At 39.8% G+C, this 14,166-nt stretch overlaps 1 protein-coding gene and 1 long non-coding RNA gene across 2 annotated transcripts in view; one reads left to right on the top strand and one right to left on the bottom strand.

The window, feature by feature from the left end:
• The window catches only part of LOC108696293, a 71,048-nt gene extending 66,117 nt beyond the window's left edge, over window positions 1–4,931 (bottom strand). Inside the window, exon 1 of the long non-coding RNA XR_005962467.1 lies at window positions 4,888–4,931. This is a non-coding gene — a long non-coding RNA (uncharacterized LOC108696293). The remainder of the gene's footprint in view (window positions 1–4,887) is intronic.
• Window positions 1–14,166, top strand: part of LOC108695799 (pro-neuregulin-3, membrane-bound isoform) — a 635,203-nt gene that overhangs the window by 347,836 nt on the left and 273,201 nt on the right. The window lies entirely within an intron of this gene.

Below are 14,166 nucleotides of genomic sequence, written 5' to 3' on the forward strand. Positions count from 1 at the left end.
AAGAAAGTTATGGAACATTAGTTGGATGTCTGCTATGAAGGCAATAGGGTCTCTACGGAAGCTTATGAGTAGTCCCAAGAGTTTGTTGTTAAGGTCTGGACATGTTAAAAGTACATCATTTAGACAAACTCCATCATATTTAGAACTGCAGTCAAACACAACTCTGATCTGACCTGGCTTCTTTGGGTGGTATAATCCAAAGATTGGCAAGTACATGCATTTCTCTCTCTCTTTAATACTGGGAGCAATTTCTGCCTGACCAATCTCAAACATCTTTCTCATGAATTTAAAGAAGTGTTCTCTCATCTCTGGTTTCTTTTGCAGAGTTTGTGTGAGAGAAGTGAAACATTTGAGTACCTCCCCTCTGTTATTAGGAAGAGAATGTCTTTGTGGTTTGAAAGGAAGCAGAGCTACCCAGCTGTTGGCATTGTCTTTACACATACCTTGCTCCATGATCTCTAAGAATGTTTTGTCTTCAATGGAGAGAGCCAGCTGATTGTCATCTTTTATCTCTGGAAGACGGTGCAGCCTAAATGATTCTCATCCTTACTGCAGGGGTAGCTGTTAAAGGAAGGGTTTCCTAAGAAGTTGGTTAGCTGAGAGTTAATCTGAATTTCTTTGATCAAAAATTATTTGGACATGGTTGAAAGAGAGGACAACCGTTCTCTGGTGTGTGTTTGTATACAATGTGTAGACGCTGGTTAGTCTGTGTACATCTCCTAGGCAAACAGCACCTATGATGACCCATCTGAGGTCTAGCTTCTGTGCATAGAGTGCATTGTGAGGGCCATTTATCTGGTCCCTTGCTTTGTGAACCTGTAGTATATCTCTTCCAAGAAGAAGCATTTAGGATCTATTATCGGGAGCCTGATTGCATTAAATTATAGTTGGCAAGGGCAAGCATATTTGTCCATCTATGGACTCCACTTGATAGCCAGATGACTTTCTCCCGGCTGCCTCAATAACTCCTGCACAAGTGTTGAGGGAGTTTTTTTCATCCATGATTGCATAAAGCTCAATGGCTTTATCTCTTTGGCCTGTCGGGTACACTCTGACTAAACAAATTTTGAAGCAGGATCTGCCACCTATGGCTCCCTTGCAGACTTCTGTGCATTGTGCAGTGACCTCTGGTGTGGTTGTAGCAGTGTCACCTTCCTCCCTGCCATGCCCGCTAACACCCTTGGTGTAAGATACAGTCCATGGGGCTGGCCCAGGGTGTATAGCTGTGTTGTTATGTGTGCTGTCAGCAAAATGAGCAGCACTTGTAGCAGACGTTGCTTTCTTTTAAGAAGGCTTTGCAGTCCCCTATGGGCTTTTCTCTGAAGGCTCTGTATTTCAGAAGGGAGTAAGGCTTCTGGTGTAGGGGACACCAGGGTCTTTGTTCTTTGTCTACTCGTGAGAGATGTCAACTAACCTGTAGGAAGGGTAGGAAGTTGTGAGCGGTTACTGCTGTTTTGTGAGATTTAGGTGCTGAACGTGTAGACTGTGGCAGAGTGAAATCAAGACTAGGGTCATGAATACAGTGAAGGGAGGAAATGGAACATTGTGCACTTCTTTGAACTTTGACCCATGTGCCATCCACTGCTCTTGTAAGTTGTAGGGAAACTTTTCAACTATGGGGTGAACACCTCTGGGTGTGTCAAGGAAAGCAAGCCCAGATAAGTCTCTTTTGGCTTTGGCTACCTGCAGTTCCATTAAAAGATCACTTAGTTAACTTCGTTTTTGGTAAGTTTTTTAAGATATTTTAGGGAAGTCATCAATTCTTTTGAAAAGTGCATTTCTACTACCTCCGCTGAGCCATAGCACTCATTAAGTATGTGCCAAATCATTCTAAGACCAGTCTCTGGGTGATTTATGTTGATTACCCTGATCCTCTTTGCATGCTCTGCAGACTCAGTTACAAGGTATTTGATTAGGAGGTCTATTTCCTCACTGTGTGAAAGGTATAGGTCTCTGATGTTTTGAAAGGAGGATCACCAGCCCTCTGGATTGTCATTAAACTTTACAAGTCCTTTTGTGACTAACTTGCATCGTGCAAAGAATTTGGCAAAGTTCATTGTGGCCTGGTTGGCACCAGGATAGGTAGGTAGATATGTGTAATAGTGAGAAGGTGTTGTGTAATCATACAGTACCTGTCTGGAGGTTCTCCTTTAGATATACCGCTTTAACATATCAGTGGAAGCTGGTGCTAAGGTCTTGGTTAAGCCTTGGGTACCTGGCTGGAGTGGGTGCTGCAAGCAGGTTTGCTTTGCTTAGCGTGGTCTCGTTGATGCAATTGCAGCTTGCTGACAGCTTTTGGATGTGTATGGCATCCTTGGTCTGGCTCAGGGGCAGCATGTTGTCCTGTTCCTTGTGCTGAAATAGATTCTGTACACTGTTTGGAGTGTTGGTAGACATATTCAGAGATGTGCTGCAGTGGGTCTTGGGGCTCAACCTTCAAACCAGGCACCCTGCTGTATCTTTCTCTGTCAGGGTATATGATTGTCTCTAAAGCTTCCACCTCTATGGCTGCTGCAGCTTCCCTTTCTATGGCCAGTTTTTCTAGGGATGCTTCTAGGAGGACACTTTCCATTTCTAGGCGTGCTCTCTCTATTTTTCATTCCATCTCCTTTTCTGTAGAAGAGACCCGTGCCTTAGCCGATTCTGCTTTTGCACAGGCAATGGCAGCAACACTAGTAACAGAGGGGCGCAGAAAGGAACCAGAAATTTAGGATCTAATTGTTAGTGAAGGTGTTCGCTTCTCTGAAATTATGTGACCATTAAGCTGGCCATAGATGCAAAGATCCGATTGTTCAAATCCTTGAATGATCAGACTTCCCCATCTCCTGACCTGCCACTAACCATTCAGATCAAATAAAGTAGTTAAAGAACAAATCAGCCGATGTTCTGCCCCTGACATCAATCGTTCGAAAGTTATGTCCGACAAAGCTGGTGACAGTCTCCCACTGAAAACTACAATCCCACATACAATCTGCAATAAATGCAGAGAAATTATCGACAGCCGACAGAAATCTTTTAACCTGTCTGATCGACCAATCTCCACGGGACAAAAAAATGTCAGGACTCTCCACACACGGTCCAAAAAGCGTATGAATCCTCGATTTGTATGATTGGATCTATGCGTCTATGGCCAGCTTTAGCCTGCTGTAGCTGTTGTTGCTGCTCTGGGCTGCTGTGACCTAGTAGCAGTGGCTGTATTTGGATCACTATCCTAGAATCTTGCCTGTGCTTGCAGTGTGACTAGGGATGTAGCGAACTGTTCGCCCGCGAACTAGTTCGCGCGAACTTCGACCGTTCGCGTCCGCCGAATGTTCGCGAACGTTTGGGAACGTTCGCATTTTGAGTTCGCGTTCGATCGTTCGACCATTCGAATTCCTTCGACCGCTAAAAATCGAACGATTTCCATTCGTTCGAACGATTGTAAGCATTCGATCGAATGAAAATCATTAGATCGAATGGCTTCGATCGTTCGATTCAAATGAAAATCCTTCGATCGAACGATTAAAATCCTTCGATCGTTCGAATCGAACGATTTTAGCGGGTGTTCGAAGTTCGCGAACGTTCGCATTTTTTGCCGGTGTTCGCGAACGGCGTTCGCGAACACCAAATCGGCAGTTCGCTACATCCCTAAGTGTGACTTTGACCTTTTAAGGAAAATAATGGCATTATATACAGTATCAACAGCAAAGATCAAAGTGAATGGTATTCTGTCAGAAATATTTGATATTAGAAATGATAGAAGGCAGGGATGCCCCCTGTCCCCTTTACTTTATGTACTATGCATGGAACACTTATTGATAGCACTTAGGTAGAATGTGGATATAGCGAGTATCACTGTACAAAAGAATATAAAGCTTCAGTATTTGCAGATGACCTGATACTATTTGTAACCAAGCCTCACTTATCATTACTGAATGTGTTAAAGGAGTTAAAGTCATATGGGGAACTTTCAAACTATAACCAGTCTATCTACCCTCGAGGCTATAAAACCAATTAAAGTCCGATTTCCCATTCCAATGGCAAAGGGATAAAATAAAATACTTAAAAATATCTATGATTGTAATTATAAACATATGCTTTCCTATGTAGAAAAATATGTCAAGAACTGGTCAGTTAAAATAAATATTATATAAAATGGTGATTTTACCTAATATTCTATACCTTTTTCAGACCTTTTCCATTGCTTTGCCAAATACGTTTTTTCAATGTCAAAACAAGATTATCAGTAAAATTTATATGGGCAGGTAAACATCATTGAATACAAAAAAACTGTTCTATACAAGGCTAAAACAAAAGGAGGACTTGCTTTACTGGATTTTTATTTATATTACCAAGCATGTATATTGTCTAAATTGGTGGACTGTGCCCATACATGCTCATTGAAACAATTCATGAAAATGCTAGAAGAACATTGGACAAGATACTTCCTAACAAATATATTATGGAACAAAACTAAACATAAGGATCTGAATATTGTCAGTAAAGTTCAGATTCAAGCAATGGTACATGTCTGGGCTTCCTTAAAGGCTACTTGTGAACTTGCATTATATCCTAGCCCAATAACTCCCTTAGGCAACAACCTAGACTTCTTACCAGGGATCATGGATAAAGGGATGACTACCACTTTTAGATTACAATGTTTGCAACATTAACATGTTATAGGTTACAAAAATACCGTCCCATGCATTTTAAACAATCAAGAAACATGGACCAACAGAGAAAACTGGAGATACAGGCAAATAAAACAATTTATTTAATTAAATCCACTAATGATAAATGCGAACTGAGATCTTACGGAGATGTAAACTATATATAACAGTCAATCTATACCAGCTCATTTAGTAGCCAAGCTATATAAAAATCCTTCAACAGAAATACAAAACTTACCGTATTGTGTCCTCCTGGAATCAGGAACTCCAAACAGACCTAAAAGAAGAGAAATGGGAGAAAATAATCAGACTTATAGCAAAATGCTCAATAAGTAACAAGTTCCAAGAAAACTCATACAGAATTCTATCCTATTGGCATAGAACATCTGCACAGCTATATAAAGTAGAATGCACTTAATACCCAATGATAGTAAGATAGTAACATAGTTAGGTTGACACACGTCCATCAAGTTCAACCTTTGAACTTTATTTTAACCTGCCTGCCAGTTGATCCAGAGGAAGGAAAAAAAAAAAAAACCTTCTGAAGCCTCTCCAATTTGCCTCAGAGGGGGAAAAAATCCTTCCTGACTCCAAAATGGCAATCGTACTAGTCCCTGGATCAAATTGTACATTGAGCTATCTACCATAACCCTGTATTCCCTCACTTTTTAAAGCTATCTAATGTATCAGCCTGTACAAGTGATTCAGGGAGAGAATTCCACATCTTCACAGCTCTCACTGTAAAAAAAACCCTTCCGAATATTTATGGAACCTCTTTTCTTCTTATCGAAATGGGTGACCTTGTGTCAGCTGGAAAGACCTACTGGTAAATAAAGCATTATAGAAATATTATATGATCCCCTTATATATTTATACATAGTTATCATATCACCCCTTAAGCGCCTCTTCTCCAGGGTGAACATCCCCAATTTGGCCAGTCTTTCCTCATAGCTAAGATTTTCCCTACCTTTTACCAGCTTAGTTGCTCTTCTCTGGGCCCTCTCCAAAGCAATAATGTCCTGTTTGAGCACTGGAGACCAAAACTGTACGGCATATTCTAGATGGGGTCTTACCAGTGCTGTATACAGTGGAAAGATTACCCCCTCCTCCCGTGAATCTATGCCCCTTTTAATACAGCTCAAGACCTTATTTGCCCTTGATGTTGCTGATTGACATTGCTTGCTACAGCCAAGTTTATTATCTACAAGGACTCCAAGGTCCTTTTCCATTATGGATTTGCCTAGTGCAGTCCCATTTAGTGGCTTAGATATTTTTACATCCCAGGTGTATGACTTTACATTTATCAAAATTGAATCTCATTTGCCACTTAGCTGCCCAGATTATCAGTTTATCAAGATCCTGTTGCAAGGATGCCACATCCTGGATGGAATTAATTGTCCTGGATAGTTTTGTGGCATCTGCAAACACTGATACATTAATTACAATCCCCCCCAAGTCATTAATGAAAAAGTTAAATAAAAGTCGACCCAATACCAAGCCCTAAAGGGGACCCCACTAAGAACCTTACTCCAAGCAGAGAATGTACCATTAACAATCACCCTCTGTACCCTATCATGTAGCCAAATGACTTCATTAAGCCCAACAGACCTTAGTTTAGAAAGCAGTCATTTGCGGGGCACGATATCAAATGCTTTGGCAAAATCCAAATAGATCACATCTACTGTCCCCCGTATGCTGAAGATGTAAAGGAGACAGAGGAACAATCTCTCACATATGGTTTACATGCCCAAAACGTGGACCCTTTGAAATAATGGAACAACAATATGCCAGGAGATCCAAGGTTGCTCGTTAACTCTCAATACGGTATTGATACTATTTCTAGGGATGTAGCGAACTGTTCGCGCGAACTTCGACCGTTCGCGTCTGCCGAATGTTCGCGAACGTTTGGGAACGTTCGGATTTTGAGTTCGCGTTCGACCATTCGAATTCCTTCGACCGCTAAAAATCGAACGATTTCCATTCGTTCGAACGATTGTAAGCATTCGATCGAATGAAAAGCATTCGATCGAATGGCTTCGATCGTTCGATTCGAATGAAAATCCTTCGATCGAACGATTAAAATCCTTCGATCGTTCGAATCGAACGATTTTAGCGGGTGTTCGAAGTTCGCGAACTGTTCGCGAACGTTCGCATTTTTTGCCGGTGTTCGCGAACACCAAATCGGCAGTTCGCTACATCCCTAACTATTACATCACATTAATATGCCAGAAAAAATATTAAAACACGGTATTGAACATTAAACATATTAAAACACAGTAGATTTCCAGTATTAAATTACATAATGCCGAAATTTAATTGAAGCACACCCTCTCTTCCAATTTTCCTACACATGCAACCTGCCTATCTACATGGGGAGCAAGTGAGAATCTACTGTATGTAAAAGATTTACTACAATTAATCCACTGTTCCACTTTGTGCGGTTTTTAATTTATGTGTGGATTTAAGGACATGGTCATGCACTGCTTTAAGTGTGTAAAGCAGCATGTCTGTATGTGAATGGGCAAATAGTTTTATTGAAACACTGAGTAAAAGTTACGTTTTAGATACACTGCTGCAATCGCTATCTGAACTGGTCAGCTGGTGGCAGATTGAGGAAGTGTATGTAGCATACATTGTTCTCTAATTTGTTGCAAGTCTGTAAATAGTTGCAAACATTAAATAACCCCAATAGACTGGTTTTGCTTCCAATAAGGGATCAAGTACAAGGTACTGTTTTATTATTAAAGGGAAAAAGGAAATCATGTTTAAAAATTTGGATTATTTGATTATAATGGAGTCTATGGGAGACAGCCTGTCTGTAATTCGGATGTTCGAAATAATGGGTTTCCGGATAATAGATTTGCATACCTTTACTACTATTAATAATAATAATAATAATAATAATAATATTATTATTAATAATATCAATAACAGTATTTTGTATTGTTGACAGAGTTGCTATATACTGGCATATTTACTATCCAAAGTATTTGAATTGTTTTTATTATATTATATTTTTTTATATAGCACCAACATATTCTGCAGCACTTTTAATATAGCTCCCTATTACATTCATATACAGGAGCCAATCAAGAGCCAATGAACCTTTGTATGCTCTGGAGTGTAGGTGGAAGCTGGAGTACCCAGAGGAAACCTGCACAAATACAGGAGAACATAAAAACTCCTAGCCGATGGCACCCTTGAGCCATCACGTTGCCCTTTTTATATAGATAATAAAAAGAAAGAACTAATAGAGGCATTTTTAAAGAAGGCAACAGCAGATAAGGTGCAGCTGTGAAAGAAAGTCCAGAATAGAAAAGATGAAAACTAGGCAATCAACATGACAGGGGACTTGGTGTAAAGCATAGGTTACAAGTGTCTTGTTTTAGCCATCCCCCCACATATAACATATAATTGTTGCATTTTGTACTCCAGCACAGAAGGTTATTTTACATCAGATAATGTTAGAGTAATCTAGGAAAACAGATACTCTCATGCCAGAGTATTTCAGATTACCTTTCTTTCTGAATGCCCACAGTGCATTTTCTGGATCCCAGTAATTCATGAAAAAGTCTGGAAGGTATACCAGGTGACTAGGATCATAGGCGGAGGGTGATTTTTTTTGTTTGGAGAGGCTACATTTGACCATATACTGGCTAACTTAAAGGGAATCGGTCACCCTGAATTTCTTTTACCCCACCAAGCAGTGGGCCAATAGAGCTTGCAGGCCAGTTGGGTTAAACAGTAAGTTTTTTTGGGTACTGGCACATTATACACAGTGGGAGACAGTGGGTCCTGACACATTATACTCAGTGGGTGACAGTGGGTCCTGGCACATTATACTCAGTGGGAGACAGTGGGTTCTGGCACATTATACACAGTGGGATACAGTGGGTCCTGGCACATTATACTCAGTGGGAGACAGTGGGTCCTGGCACATTATACTCAGTGGGAGACAGTGGGTCCTGGCACATTATACTCAGTGGGAGACAGTGGGTCCTGGCACATTTTACTCAGTGGGAGAGAGTGGGTCCTGGCACATTATACTCAGTGGGAGACAGTGGGTGATAATTTACATATAAGAGCCTCAGGAAAAATGGTAGGTATAACACAAAGCTGGTGAAGAAGCTGCTGTATATAGTACCTGTGAGTTAAATGAAAGCTGCAAACATGGCCAGCTGGATGTTCCAATCCAACTGCTTCATGTCAGTCTCCCTTCTGCCATGCTGCCTTCAGTCATTAATGTTTTCCCAGCCATGCCTATTCTGTACCTGGTTGGTACATTTCACTGTCTGTAAAGTCAGCTGTGCCCTGATTGGACAAGCTACAAACCACATATATCCAATCAGATCTCTTTGGCATCCTGGTTTGTAGGCGGACCTAAGCAATCTGTCCCTGATTAAAGGCACAGTGCAGTCAGCAACGGAGCAGGTTTTATTTTGTTTTATTTCTTTTTATTTTAGGGGTCAGACAGTTTTGGAGACTCTTAGCCTCCCCTAACCTTATTGAAAATCCGCCTATGACTGGGATGAATGAGTACATGAAAGTATTGCTACATAAACTATGGGGAAAATGTTTCAGACCAAACAACTGTTAAAACAAATTAAATGCAAACACTTGAGCACCCCAAAAATCTCATTCAAAAAAACCATACCGGTCTGATGTTACGGTTTTTAAGGATTCCTCAAACTGCTGCAGCTCTGACATAGTCCTGCAGTCCCACAACTACATTTTCAAACACTGATGTCCACTCTATTGTGTCTATTGTGAACCCTTAACATTTTCTCTAAAGGTTGGTGTCAATTTCATTTGGCAGTTAAGGATTGCAGACATCAAGGGGCCCATTTACTTAGCTCAAGTGAAGGAAAAGAGGAAAAAAAACTTCGAATTTCGAATGTTTTTTTTGGCTACTTCGACTTCGAACGATTCGAACTAAAAATCGGTCGACTATTCAACCATTCGATAGTCGAAGTACTGTCTCTTTAAGAAAAAACTTCGACCCCCTAGTTCGCCACCTAAAAGCTACCAAAGTCAATATTAGCCTATGGGGAAGTTCCCCATAGGATTTCTAATGTTTTTTAGGTCGAAAAAAAATCATACGATCGATGGATTAAACTCCTTCGAATCGAACGAATAGCGCTAAATCCTTCGACTTCGATATTCGAAGGATTTAACTTCGACAGTTGAATATCGAGGGTTAATTAACCCTCGTTATTCGACCTTAAGTAAATTTGCCCCAAATCTCTTAGAATCAGGGCCAGCGTGGACTTTAGGAGCTCTCCATCCAGCTGCAGTGGTGGTGAGGTGTTGTTGTTTGACTTGTGCATTCTTGGTTTGCATTGTTCTTGCTTAGCTCCAGCATTTATAGTACCATATTGTATCAGATCAAGGTTTTCCCCATTTTGAGTCTGGGAGTCAGTGGATGTATGGAAGCAGTACTGCTCAAAAATAGTGCATTTAATCCATGTAAGGGTCTGTGTGTTTAATATTAGGCATTTTTTTCACCTTTACCTTTTTATCTTCTCTAAAACACAACATTGAAATGCTAGAATTCCCCTGATGTGCCTCTGACAATGCTGATAAATGGGTTTTCAGACAGGAATCATGTAAAAAAATCCATGGCAGTTTCCATTGATTTGAATAGAAAATAAAATACAATTAATATTCCAGTTTAATGGTTGTTAATTAACTATGGTAATGTAAAAATAAAATAGAAAATACCAACATCAAATAACATATGCCTGTATAGAGGGGGATTATATTAAGAACACTCTGCTGTATCAAGGCAAATAGAGAAACATGGGCATGATTACTAAACAGTGAGTTTTCTCCTCACTAACATCTACCAATGTAGGCATATTTCCAACATATATCTTATAACAAAATGTAAGTATGCTCTTTTGAGAAATGTGGCAAATTAGTTATTGGCATAGTTCTTCAGTATATTTCCCCCATACAAGTGTAATTGGTATTTATGAGCAAATTTGTCCAATTTTGCTTTGCCATGAAATTCACAAAGTTTGTGAAATAGTAAAAATGTGATGGCCATTTTTCAGGCCAACAAAATGCATAGGAGTCAAAAGAGGAAGTGGGGGAGGAGGGGCATATAATCTAGTCTCCAACTGTTTCACCTGATTTTATTTGCAATTCTGTGTGAAGATATTATAAAGACAATCTTTATATAATGTTTTTAAAAATCATTGCCAATTTTAATTTGTGTATTATTGGAAATGTATGAATGTTAAAGTACAGTATGCCCTGAGTTATGTTCCTACTGGTCCAGTGTTATGGGCTTTCCCTTATCTTTAAAATGGAGGGGATCTCATAATTCTGGCTGCCACTGTAGAAAAGGGTAGGTGGTGATGGGAAGCCTGAGAAGTAGGTCTCAATATGAGGGAGCCTGGGCCCTAAGGTATGGAGAACATCTTACTGATAGTTGGAGAAAGGGACCCTGTGAATTAGGGCCTATTGTTGGTGACAGGGTAGCATTGCTGTAACACACTTTAGGAGTGTGATATAGAAAGGTAGAGCAGCTGTGTGTTTTACAGATAAGAAGTAGCTTGGGTAATTATATAAGAGACACATGCCACAAATAATTACGCACTTTGCATGTACTTTGTGAGGTGTGCGTCACTTCTGCTACATGTAAATAAAATCACATTAGCATGTGACTCTTTAGCTAGAAGTCTGTTTCATTTATTGATGCAAACGTCTGTGGGAAATACCAAAAATGGCAGTCCCACACATAAAACCTTTATTTGGTACATACAAATCAATATAAACATAATCAACATACTTTGCTTTTATTTTCACAAATTTTTTTTATCACTTGAACTAAACAAAGCAAGCAGGGAAATTGGAGCTACTCCATATTTAGTTCTTGTGATGTAAATAATTAGATTACCAGCATGCAGATAATTCATAGTACCATAGTAACATAGTAAGGTTTAAGACACACATCCTGCCTAACCTGCCTAACTGCTAGTTGAGGAAGGCAAAAAACCCATTTGAAGCCTCTCCAATTTGCCTCAAAGGGGGAACATTTCCTTCCTGACTCCAAGATGCCAATCAGACCAGTCCCTGGATCAATTTCTACTATGAGCTATCTTCCATAACCTTGTATTCGCTCACTTGCTAAAAAGCAATCCAACCCCCTTTTTAAAGCTAATCTAATTTATCAGCCAGTACGACTGATTTAGGGAGAGAATTCCACATCTTCACAGCTCTCAATATTAAAAACCCCTTCTGAATATTTAGATGGAACATCTTTTCTTCTTATCGGAATGGGTGACCTTGTGTCAGCTGGAAAGACCTACTGGTGAATAAACCATTAGAGAGATTATTATATGATCCCCTTACAAACTTATACATAGTTATCATATAACCCCTTAAGCGCCTCTTCTCCAGCGTGAACAACCCCAACTTGGCCAGTCTTTCCTCATAGCTAAGATTTCCCATACCTTTTAACCGGTTTAGTTGCCCTTCTCTGTACCCTCTCTTATTCAATAATGTCCTTTTTGAGCACTGGAGCCCAAAACTGTATGGCATATTTTAGATGGGGCCTTACTCTTCCCTCCTCCTGTGTATCTATGCCCCTTTTAATACAATAGACCTTATTTGGCATTGATGTCGCTGACTGGCATTGCTTGCTACAGTCAAGTTTATTATCTACAAGAACTCCAATGTCCTTTTCCATTATGGATTTACCTAGTGCAGTCCCATTGAGGGTATAAATGGCTTGCATATTTTTACATCCCAAGTGCATGACTTTACATTTCTCTACATTGAATCTCATCTCCAAATTAGCTGCACAGATTGCCAGTTTGTTTGTGGGGCACGGTATCAAAATCCAAATACATTACATCTACTGTTCCCCCACTGTACATCTTACTTAATTTGTCATAAAAAACTTATTCAAAAATTTTTCTGACATGACCTATCCGTCATAATGCTGATTGCTGCTTATAATGGTGTCCTTCAGAAGGACAACATTTTGAATGTAATCCCTTAACAAGCCTTCAAATAATTTGCCCACCATGGATGTCAAATTTACAGGCCTATAATTGCCAGGCTGAGATCGTAATCCCTTTTTAAATATAGGAATGACATCAGCTCTCCTCCAATCCATAGGTACCATACTAGATGAAAGAGAGTCTAAGAAAATCAGAAATAGAGGCCAGTCTAAAACTGAACTAAGCTCTCTTAAAACCTGTGTGTGTATTCTATCTGGCCCTGGTGCCTTGTTCACATGAATTTTAATAAAGCTTTATGAAACATATTGTGAGACAGCCACTGACTAGATTGAGCTAAGCCATTGGCGCAGCTATGAAGTGAGCCTGGGATCTCAGACTCTTCTATTGTATACACTGAAGAAAAAACTGATTTAGCACATTTGCCTTTTCTGTATCTGTTACCATCATACTGGTACAATTATTTAAAGGGGTAACACTCTCAACCTGTATCTTTTTACTTTAGCCTCTGCTGCAATGCACTCCTCTTTGCCTTTCAGATTGCTGTTTTACTCAGACTTTTACATTTTTAAATGTCTCTCTCTTTATTTCTATTAACTACTTTACCTCTATATTAATCCACATAGGGTGCTTCTTTGTGCCTCTAAATTTACTTATTAAGGGAATAAATTGAGAAAAGTAACAATTTAATATTATTTTAAATGTCAGCCATTGCTGTTTTGTCTTTAGCAGAAAACCTAATGCCCCAATCTATGCAAGCAGGGCAGCCCTTAAGAAGCTAAAATTTGCTTTTCTGAAATTCAGTATTTTTGTTGTCCCAGTGTGTAGTTATTTTGTAAACCATGCATTAAATGAGATCACATTATATTCACTATTGCCCAGGCGTTCAATCACTTGCACATTTGCTATACGTTCTGAGTCATTAGAGATCACTAGATCCAGTATAGCATTTTGTCTGGTTGGCTCCTCAACAAACTTTGCCATAAAATTGTCATGCAACAAGTTGATAAACTTGCTCCCATTAACAGCTCTTGCAGTAATCAGGGCCGGAATTACATAGTGGGCGCCCCTAAGCCCACTGCTGTTCGTCACCCCTGTCCCATCCCGTTCATTTGTACACATGCAGAAATTGTCATCATTAGGTCAGGAACACTGGTGATTGGCACATGGGAAAATTAAAAAAAAACTCTCATGATCAACCCCAGAACTTCCGAACCAATGAGGTTGTGGTTGGGCTTCATGCCGCCCCCTAATATCCTGCCATCCTAGGCCCGGGCCTTGGTGGCATTTCAACAAATCCGGGTCTGTCAGTTATGTTGCTCCAGTCAATCTTTGGGTTTTTAAAATACCCCATTATTATAACTTTCCCCAAACTAGCAGCCTTTTCTTTTTGCATCAGGTGCTTAGCCTTCTCCTATCCACTTACATTAGGGGTCTATAGCATGCTCCTATAATTAGTTTGCTGGACTCTCTACAATCAGTGAAGATCTCCACCCATAAGGCTTCTGACCCCTCATTTTCCAACATCACCTCCTCCTTTATATTAG

This window comes from Xenopus laevis, chromosome 7L, assembly GCF_017654675.1.
Source record: "Xenopus laevis strain J_2021 chromosome 7L, Xenopus_laevis_v10.1, whole genome shotgun sequence".
NCBI lineage: Eukaryota > Metazoa > Chordata > Amphibia > Anura > Pipidae > Xenopus > Xenopus laevis.